Genomic DNA, 10,378 nt, shown 5'->3' with positions numbered 1-10,378 from the left:
GTGTGCGTGTGTGCCCAAGATCCCGAGAGGAGAATGGAGGAGAAGGGATTGCGGCGTGGCCATCCCCCTGGTGGGTGATTTCTCACTTTCTGTCTCTCTGTCTCTCTCTGTCTTTCTGGCGATCGCATGCACCCTATAGCAAAACCTTTGAAAAACAAAAAACAGAAAACTGTGTGTGTGGGCCAGCAGGTGCCATGATGGGTAAAATGCTGGGTCCTACACGGCTGACTGTGAAGTTTGAGTCCTAGACCCAGGGCTTGAGAAACACGCCAGGTGCGTGTGCATGCATGCCCCAAATCCTAAAACAGGAATGGAAGAGAAAGGACTACGGTGTGACCACCCACCCAGGGAGGGGTGCTTTCTCTCTTTCTCTACTCTAGTCAGCGTGTGTGCCGTATAACAAATTAAAGAAAAAAAAAAGAAAAAGAAAGAAAAAGAAAAATAGGGAACCAGCAGTTAGCGTAATGGCTATGTCGCTGGACTCCCATGGAGTCGACCGCGGTTCGCGTCCCGGACCCGGTGGCTTAAAACTCACGCCGGGCGTGTGTGCGTGCGTGCCCAAGATCCCAAGAGGAGAATGGAGGAGAAGGGATTGCGGTGTGACCATCCCCCCGGGGGGTGATTTCTCGCTGTCTGTCTCTCTGTCTCTCTCTGTCTGTCTGGCGAGCGCACAAGCCCTATAGCAAAAACCTCTCCAAAAAAAAAAAAAAAGAAAGAAAAAGAAAAAAATAGTACGCAAATGTCTGGAAACGTGTTCATCCTTCTTAGTAATTACTGCAATGCAAATTAAGGAAAGAGAGCGTCTTTGTTCTCTAGAGCTGACAGATGAGGGGCCCAGCAGCCCTGCTGAGACTGTAAATTCATTCAATACTTCGCAAGCAGATCAGCAATATGTTCTAAAAGCAGGTTTACTTGCGGGCGCCCCCTCTTAAGTGTCTCAGTCATTTACTTCTGGCGAACCAATCTAAAGACATCATTTCAAATTTAGGGGAAAGCTTTGGGATTAAACTGTCTATTTATAATAGCAACACATGGAAAAACAATCTACACTTTCAACAATACAGAGATGCTTACATAATTTTTTTTTTTTGGGGGGGAGAGATTTTTGCCACAAGGCGCGTGCACTCTCTAGAAAGACACAGAGAGACAGAGAGACAGAGAGCGAGAGGTCACCTCCCAAGGGGGATGGCCACACCGCAATCCCTTCTCCTCCATTCCTCCTCTCGGGATCCTGGGCACGCACGCACACGCACCCGGTGTGAGTTTTAAGCCACCGGGTCCAGAACGCGAACCGCAGTCGACTACGTGGGAGTCCAGCGACATAGCCATTACGCTAACTGCTGGCCGCGGCGCTTACGTAAATGATGTAAGTGAATTATTATGAAAATGTAACAAATGCTGCTGACAAAGAACATATTATAATATTGAAAGTACCTGATATGCCAATAACAAAAATGTCAAGTTATATATGTCATGGGATTAGAACACCACAAAACGTTAGGGGGAAAAGGTTCACATGGGGACCCTTCAATGGCATGGTGGTTAAAGCAGATGGATTCTTTTTTCCCCCCAGTCCCTCTCCACTTTATTAAGGTTGGCCCACATGGCCCTCACGTGTTCAAACATTCATTACAAGTTTTCAGTGATGTTTAGCTTCTGAATTATTTTCCCATCATTAAGTTAGGTTAGGCACATTGGTTTATATTATATAGAAAATACTTATCTTCAGGACACAGACGGGAACAAGTATAATTTGCAGATGCTACAAAAATTGGATCCAAATCTCAGGAAAAATATGGAACGCTTCACGAATGTGCGTGGCATCCTTGCACAGGGGGCCATGCTAATCTTCTCTGTATCATTCCAATTTTAGTACATGTGCTGCCAAAGCAAGCACAAGGCAGTTGGATTCTACATGGCCTGTTGCCCAGATCGGGTCCTGGACCCGGATGCTTGAAAAACACACCAGGTGCGTGTGCATGTATACCCCAAATTCTGAGAGAACGGAGGAGAATGGATTGCAGTGTGGCCATCCCTCCTGCATGCTGCTTTCTTCTCACTTTCTCTCTCTCTCTCAATCTCTCTATCTCTGATAAGTACACACAACCTATTGCAAACAAAAAGAAAAGAAAAGAAAAGAATGGAAATAGAGGTGCATTTTTGAACATGACGTGTTTCTGAAAATATGCAATGTAAGTCAAATGTTCAAAAATTAGACACCCTATGGGACCAGCAGTTAGCATAATGGCTATGTTGCTGGACTCCCATGTAGTAGACTGTGGTTCACATCCTGAACCCGGTGGCTTAAACTCACGCCAGGCGCGTGTGCGTGCGTGCCCAAGATCCCGAGAGGAGAATGGAGAAGGGATTGTGGTGTGGCCATCCCCTCTGGGGGGTGATTTCTCGCTTTCTGTCTCTCTGTCTCTCTCTGTCTGTCTGGAGAGCACACGCACCCTTATAGCAAAAATCTCTCCAAAAATAAAAAAATAAAAACAAAAGGAATATATTTTAAAGAAAGAAAGAATAAATCTGGAAACAGCTCAGGGCGGTGGTGGTCTCTCCATCAGAGATGCCCAGTCGGCCCGACTCCCGCCTTTTCTCTACTTGTTTGTCTGTCTGTGTAATCTTTCTAAATCCACAGCTGATCCCACTCCGGCCTTGCCCTCCTCCCCTATCCCGCTTCATTGGCCTGGGGCAATGTTTGATATTTTCTTTCTAAGAATTAAACACGAGGAGGGATAAACCTTACCTCTTTCTTCCCAAACAGTTTTTGTGGCATTCACTCATTCATTTATGATTTATTTGTTTGGCTATAGAGCACGTGAGCTTGCCAGAGAGAGACCGAGAGAAAAGGAAAGCGAGAAATCACCCCAGGGAGGATGGCCATGCCACAATCCCTTCTCCTCCAGTCTTCTCTTGGGATCTCGGGCACGCACACACCTGTGCCAGGTATAATTTTCAAGCCGCCAGTTCTGGGATTTGAACTGCGCTGTCAGCCGTGTTAGAATCCTGCACCTTAACTACCTTGCTACCTGCTGGCCCCACTGTAATGGTTCTTTTTTTTTTTCCCTTTTTTGAGAGGTTTTTGCTATAGGGCGCGTGCGCTCGCCAGACAGACAGAGACCGAGAGACAGAAAGAGAGAAATCACCCCCCAGGGGGGATGGCCACGCCGCAATCCCTTCTCCTCCATTCTCCTCTCGGGATCTTGGGCACGCAAGCACACGCGCCCGGCGTGAGTTTAAGCCACCAGGTCTGGGACGCGAACCGTGGTCGACTACGTGGGAGTCCAGCGACATAGCCATTACGCTAACTGCTGGTTCCCTGTAATGGTTCTTAAAAGAGTAGAAGAGACCAATGGCAATAGAATGCAAATAGGGCTAAAAATGGGATTTTAAACACTTTAGTTTTTTCTACAGGGTGTGTGTGCTCAACAGAGAGAGAGAGAAAGAGAGACAGAGAGAGAGAGAGAGAGAGAGAGAGAGAGTGAGAAATCACCCCCAGGGGGGATGGCCACGCCATGATCCCTTCTCCTCCATTCTCCTCTCGGGATTTTGGGCACGCACGCACACACACCTATCAGGATTTTCAAGCTGCTAGACCCAGGACTCGAACTGTGGTCAGCCACGTGGGAGTCCACCACCTTAACTATCGTACCACTTGCTAGCCTGAAAAATGGGATTTCTTTCTTTTCTTTTCTTTTCTTTTTTTTTTTTTTTTTGAGAGGTTTTTGCTATAGGGCATGTGTGCTCGCCAGAAAGACAGACAGAGACAGAGAGATAGAAAGCGAGAAATCACCCCCCAGGGGGTATGGCCACGCCGCAATCCCTTCTCCTCCATTCTCCTCTCGGGATCTTGGGCACGCACGCACACGCGCCCGGTGTGAGTTTAAGCCACTGAGTCCGGACTCGAACCGCAGTCGGCGACGTGGGAGTACGACATAGCCATTATGCTAAATGCTGGTCCCCTTTTTTTTCTTTTTTTATCACTTTGTATATAGTGACTATTTGGAAACCAAGTTCTATCTACCCAGTTCTTCAGCTCTGTGTCTAAGGAAGTGGGCGTGAACATTGATAATGGCACTTTCTAGAAACGAGAGTTTCATGACAAATTGTAAAGGCAACCCAGCAGGCGCGTGCTTTCAATTTGTCTTCTCTTCATTGCATCCAACCCAAGATAGACCGAGCCATTGAATGCCGATTGCAAAATTGCGACTCTTATCTTGGAAACGAAGATTAGCTCACAACAGATGTCTATAAACCAGAGGTCAATAAAGCACGCCATAAAATGAGGAGAGTTATCGTCTCAGGAATAAAGAGATGTACGACAGGCCCGCCAACAGGAAACCAAGAATCCATGGACCTTCTTATGATAAGAAACAGGGACAAACAGTCACGCAGGAGAGACGCAATTCTTCAATTCTTTCTTTTTTTTTTTTTGAGAGGTTTTTCACTATAGGGCGCATGCGCTCGCCAGACAGAGAGAGACAGAGAGACAGAAAGCGAGAAATCACCCCCCAGGGGGAATGGCCACACCGCAATCCCTTCTCCTCCATTCTCCTCTCGGGATCTTGGGCACGCACGCACACGCGCCCGGCGTGAGTTTAAGCCACCGGGTCCGGGACTTGAACCGCGGTCGACTACATAGGATTCCAGCGACATAGCCATTACGCTAACTGCTGGTTCCCCAATTCTTTTTTTTCTAGAAAGTGAGATTTTTAACATAGAGTGCATGCGCTCACCGGAGAGACAGAGAGACAGAAAGCAAGAAATCACCCCTCAGGGGGGATGGCCACGCCGCAATCCCTTCTCCATTCTCCTCTCGGGATCTTGAGCACACATGCACATGCACCTGGCATGAATTTAAGCCACCAGGTCTGGGATTCGAACCACAATTTACTACATGGGGGTCCAGTGTGTAGCTATTATGCCATCTGCTGGTCCAATAACTAGTTTTATTTAATTTTTTTTAAGCTTTTTTTTTTTTTTTTTTTTGGAAAGTTTTTTCTATAGGGCGCGTGCACCCGCCAGACAGACAGAGAGAGACAGAGAGACAGAAAGTGAGAAATCACCCTTCAGGGGGATGGCCATGCCACAATCCTTTCTGCTCCATTCTCCTCTTGCGACGTAACCATTATGCCATCTGCTGGTTCCTCAATTCTTCAATTCTTATTAAACATCTCACTGAGTATGCACCAGATTGATTAAAGCTACTGAAGCTCTTGATTTAAACAGGCAAGTGTGGACATTCATTCATTCACCCAATCACATAGCAGATACTAGTTCTACTCTAAGACCTGGCTACTCAGGACAGAGATGAGAGACCTGTCAGAAGCAAGCTCTGCCCAGTGACAGCAGAACCGCAGTGGACTGGGGCCAGCAGGTGGCATGGTGGTTAAAGGCACTGGACTACCGTGTGGTCAACCATGGTTCAAGTCCCGGACCTGGCAACTTGTTTTCCCACTTTCTTTCTGTCTCTGTCTGCTGAGTGCATGTATTCTGTAGTAAATACAAAATTAATAAGAATGACAAAATTAAATAAATAATTTTAAAAAAAAGAATTGTTTTATTTTAACTTTACTTATTTATTTATTTCTTTTCATTTGATCAGAGAGGGAGAGAGAGAAAGAGAGAGAGAAAGTAAGAAAGCAAGCCACCAGGTCTAGGACTTGAATCACAGTCAGCCATGTGGGAGTGTCCAGCACCCTCAACCACCACGCCACCTGCTGGCCCCAAATAAGTAATTCTTTTTTTATTTGAAAAATTATTTCATTCTGACTGTTATTATTAATTTGACCAGAGAGAGAGAAAGGGAAAGTGAGAAAGCAAGCTGCCAGACCTAGAACTCAAACGGCAGTCAGCCATTTCAGAGTGAGTTTAAGCCTCCTGGTCCGGGACTCGAGCTGTGGTCAATACATGAGAGTCCAGCAACGTAACCATTATGCCATCTGCACGTCCCCCTCATCTTTTTTTCCTAAAGGTTTTTGCCATAGGTTACATGTTCTTGTCAGAGAGAGAGAGAGACAGTGAAAGGCAAGTTAGAAATCACCCCCCAGAGGAGATGGCCATGCTGCAATCCCTTCTCCTCCATTCTAGGGATTTTGGGCATGCGCACACAGGCGCTTGGTGTGAGTTTCAAACCACAAGGTCCAGGATTCAAACGGCAGTTAGATATATGGAAGTCCAGTCCCAACAGCCATGCCACCTGCTGGCCCTGGAAGGCAAGTTTTCTATAGGTAGCTGGGGAGGGGATAGAGGCGGGGAAGGAATGATTTCAGGATGATTCAGGACATTCCATTTATTTCTATTATTATTACATTGTAATATATAATAAAGGAATTCTACATCTCACTCTAATGCAGAATCCGTGGGGCCCCTGAGCTCGTTTTCCTGCAACTAGACGGTCCCACCTAGAGGCTCCTATGGGAATCTAATGTCGGGGCTGATCTGACGGGAGGCGGAGCTCATGCGGTCATGCAAGCAACGGGGAGCGGCTGTAACTACAGAGGAACCTTCACTCACTTATCCACCGCTCATCTCCCTGCTGTGTGGCCTGGTTCTAACAGGCCAAAGACCAGTACCGCCTGTGGCCCAGGGCCCTGGGCCTTAGATGGTCTGTGGGAAGACCTGTCTCTCACTGGGTAAGTCCTGGAGGTTGTGTTACTTGCCCCTTCCAGTAGCTAGATGTCAAGAAGTCAGACGTCCTGCCTGACCTGGGAGTACATGGAAGAGCCACAGCCTCCCTGGAGTCTGCTTGGGTCAACCACAGCCTCTGAGTCCCCCTCTGTTCCTGCCTGGGTGGAAACAGCAGCCATCCAAGACTCAGCCTCATCCTGGGGGATACCCGGGGAGCCGCAAAGCAGAGGGGAGAGCTAGATTTCTTTCTTCTTCTTTTTCTTTTTTTAAATGATTTATTTCTTTTTATTTATTATTATTACTTTTTAATTTGACCAAAGAGACAGAGAGAGGGAAAGTGAGAAAGCAAGATGCCAGGTCCGGGACTCGAACCATGGGTGGTCATGTAGGAATCCAGCACCTCAACCACCACACCACTTGCCAGCCCAACGGCTAGATTTCTTTTTACTTATTATTATTTTTTTTTAACAGAGATTTTTGCTATAGGGCGTGTGCAATGGCAGAGAGAGATAGCAAGACAGAAGGCCAAAAAGCGAGAAATCACACCCCAGGGGGGGATGGCCACACCACAATCCCTTCTCCTCTATTCTCCTCACAGAATTTTGGGCACACACATACATGCGTCCAGTGTGAGTCGGAAGCCACTGGGTCTGGTACTCGAACCACAGTTGACTACATGGGCGTCCAGCGACATAACCACCCCCTGACTGATTCTTCATTCATTTATTTTAATCTGACCAGAGAGAGACACAGAGAGAGTGAGAGGGAAAGTGGGAAAGCAAGCCACCAGGTCCGGGACTTGAACCGCAGTTGGCCATGTGGGAGTGTCCAGCACCTTAACCACCATGCCACCTGCTGGCCCCAGTGTGATATTTATGGAGTAAACTGAGATCAGTAGATGTGCTGCAAGGCGTACGGCACAAGCCACCATGAGCCATGTTGAAAAGAACCGACCAGCAGGGGCTTTCCAGAGTCTTCCACTCAGGGAGCCCCGCCCCCTTGGGAGACACCATATGATAACAGCACAAGATGTAAATGTAGGAAGAAAAGAAAAATATAAATTTGTTCATGTAAAACGTTCTTGGTTTTGGGTTCAGATGTTGGCATGGTGGTTAAGGCAGCTGGATCCCACACATCTGCCTGGGTAGTTCGAGTCCTGAACCCAGCAGCTTGAAAGACAAGCCAGGCACATGTGTATGGGAGTCTCCAATCCTGAGAAGATACAGGAAGAAAAGGGATTGTGGCATGGCCATCCCCCTGGGAGGAGCTTTCTCACTTTCCATCCCTCTCTCTCTCCGGTGAATGCACATGCCCCACAGCTAAAAACCAAACAAACAAAGTTTCTTACATTTGAACCTCACTCAGCCCTAGGGAAATGTTAAGTCATGGGAAGAAAATCGTGATGCATTTTTGCATAAAAAAATACATCATGCCTTTCCTGATGTCCCAATAGTACCATTATTCTCTTGGGACCAGCAGTTTGTGTAATGGCTATGTTGCTGGACTCCCATGTAGTCAACTGCAGTTCGAGTCCCGGACCCGGTGGCTTAAACTCACGCTGGGTGCGTGTGCGTGCGTGCCCAAGATCCTGAGAGGAGAATGAAGGAGAAGGGATTGTGGCGTGGCCATCCCCCCTGGGGGGTGATTTCTCGCTTTCTGTCTGTCTTTCTGGTGAGTGCACGCGCCCTATAGCAAAAAGCTCTCAAAACAACAACAACAACAAAAATTTATTCCCACCATCTGTTCGTAGAAATGGAGATAAGGAGGTCCCGTGATTGGGCCAGCAAGTGGCTGGTCAGGATCCAGATGCTGGCCACCCCTGCCAGATGCTCTCCTCTGAGTCCCCCAAGACACAGTCCCAGGCCCGAGTCTGTGCTGTGACGCCCGCGGACGCAGCGGCCTGGTCTTCCTCCCAGCCCGCTCTCCCTTCGGGGGGCTCAAGATCCTGGAACTCTGCTTCAGGTCTGTCTGTAAGCCTCGTCTACACCCCTGCAGCTTACAGCTTCTTCCGGGAGCGCTGGCCCAGCCCTGCTGTTCTCACGGAACCTGTTTGACCTGGCCCTGCCTTCACCTTCAGATTTGCAGGAAGGGGAGAACCCGAGATGGGACTCCATTGAAGTGAGCCAGTGGGGCCCGCGCACTGGGCTTGGGTCCAAAGCAAGCCAAGATAGGTGGGAACCCGCCTTCGATGGCCCCGACCCTGGGAACCACCGTGCACACAGAAAAGTCATTGTGAACTTAATGCGATCCACAGCGTACTAGCCCTAGTTTCAACGCGCCTGCGCCCTATAGCAAAAACCTCTCCAAAAAAAGAAAAAAATAAAACATGCCAGGTGCAGGTGCATGCATGTCCAAAGGAGGAGAAGGGATTGCAGTGTGGCCTCCTGTCCTCCACTTGAGGGGGTGATTTCTCACTTTCCCTCTCATTGTCTCTCTCTCTGGCGAGTGCATGTACCCCATAGCAAGGCGCTGGAGTTGCACACGATCAATCGTGATTCGAGTCCCAGACCTGGCCGCTTGAAACTCCACCAGACGTGTGTGTGTGTGTGTGCCCGAAATTTCGAGAGGAGACTGGAGGAGAAGGGACTGTGTAGGAGCCATTCCCTATGGAGGGGTGCTTCCTCACTTTCCCTCTCTGCGTCCCTCTCTGTCTCTCTCCAGCAAGTACACACACCCTATGGCAAAAACCTAACCCCCCCCCCAAACAAAACAAAACAAAACAAAACAAAATAAGACAAGATTATCTTACTCAGGACAAAGGTTATTTACATCATTGATGAATGAAGTTCCTGGCTGAAACTGTGGACTGGTGGCAGCAGGAAGTTGGGGGTCCCTATCTTCTTCTCTGTTTCTCTCGCTCCCAAATAAATAAATCAATAAATAAGAATAAATATTAAGTGGTGAGGGACAGTCAGGGGATAGATCAGCCCTGGTCTTGACTTTGCTGTTTCTCTAACAAAAATATTAATGGTATTTATGTTGCAAGAACCGTTATTCATGAAATGAACTATCGGTTGGCTACAGAAGCGAGGCTTAGGCAAACAAATCAGTATTAGCGTTCTCTGAGAATCACCTGTCCATAGAGAACGGATAATATTATGAGTAATGTTTTTTGCTTTTATTTTTTGGAGTTTTTGCCTTAGGGTGTGTGCACTTGCTGGGAAGGACAGAGAGAGAGAGACAGAGACAGTGAGAGGGAAAAGTGAGAAATTGGGATGAGCAGATGGCATAATGGTGACATCACCGGACTCCTACATGGCCAATCATGGTTCAAGTCCTGGACCTGGCAACTTAAAACTCACACCGGGCAGGTGTGCACATGTGCCCAAAATCCTGAGAGGAGAATGGAGGAGAAGGGATTGTAGTGTGGCCATCCCTCTGGAGGGGTGATTTCTCTCTTTCTGTCTCTCTGTCTTTCTGGCGAGGGAAAGCGCCCTATTGCAAAAGTCTCTCTCAAAAAAAAAAAAAAAAGAAAAGAAATCACTTCCCCAGGGGCGATGGCCACACTACAATCCCTTCTCCTCCCACTCCTCCCAGGATCGTGGGCATGCATGAACACACGCCTTGTGTGATTTTCAAGCCACCGTGTCCGGGACTCAAACTGCAGTTGCATGTGGGAGTCCAGCAACATAACTGGTACTCCATCTGCTGGCTCCCTGAGTCGTGCATCTTAATTCCTGCTTACAAATTGTGTGCTACACACCGTCCGTATCAGTACTGTTGACATGACAATCGGCTTCCGTGG

The 10,378-nt window shown here is 47.9% G+C and overlaps 1 protein-coding gene and 1 non-coding gene across 3 annotated transcripts in view; both read right to left on the bottom strand.

The window, feature by feature from the left end:
* Positions 1-10,378, bottom strand: part of PCSK6 (proprotein convertase subtilisin/kexin type 6) — a 125,367-nt gene that overhangs the window by 29,171 nt on the left and 85,818 nt on the right. The gene's annotated exons all lie outside the window — the stretch shown is intronic.
* Positions 1,790-1,897, bottom strand: LOC114004942 (U6 spliceosomal RNA). Its single transcript, XR_003546893.1, has one exon. It is a non-coding gene; the product is annotated as a U6 spliceosomal RNA (small nuclear RNA).

This window comes from Tupaia chinensis, unplaced genomic scaffold (assembly GCF_000334495.1).
Source record: "Tupaia chinensis unplaced genomic scaffold, TupChi_1.0 Scaffold140464_1, whole genome shotgun sequence".
Lineage (NCBI taxonomy): Eukaryota > Metazoa > Chordata > Mammalia > Scandentia > Tupaiidae > Tupaia > Tupaia belangeri.
Note: the sequence above shows the minus strand (reverse complement) of the source record. Positions and strands in the feature narration are given on the sequence as shown.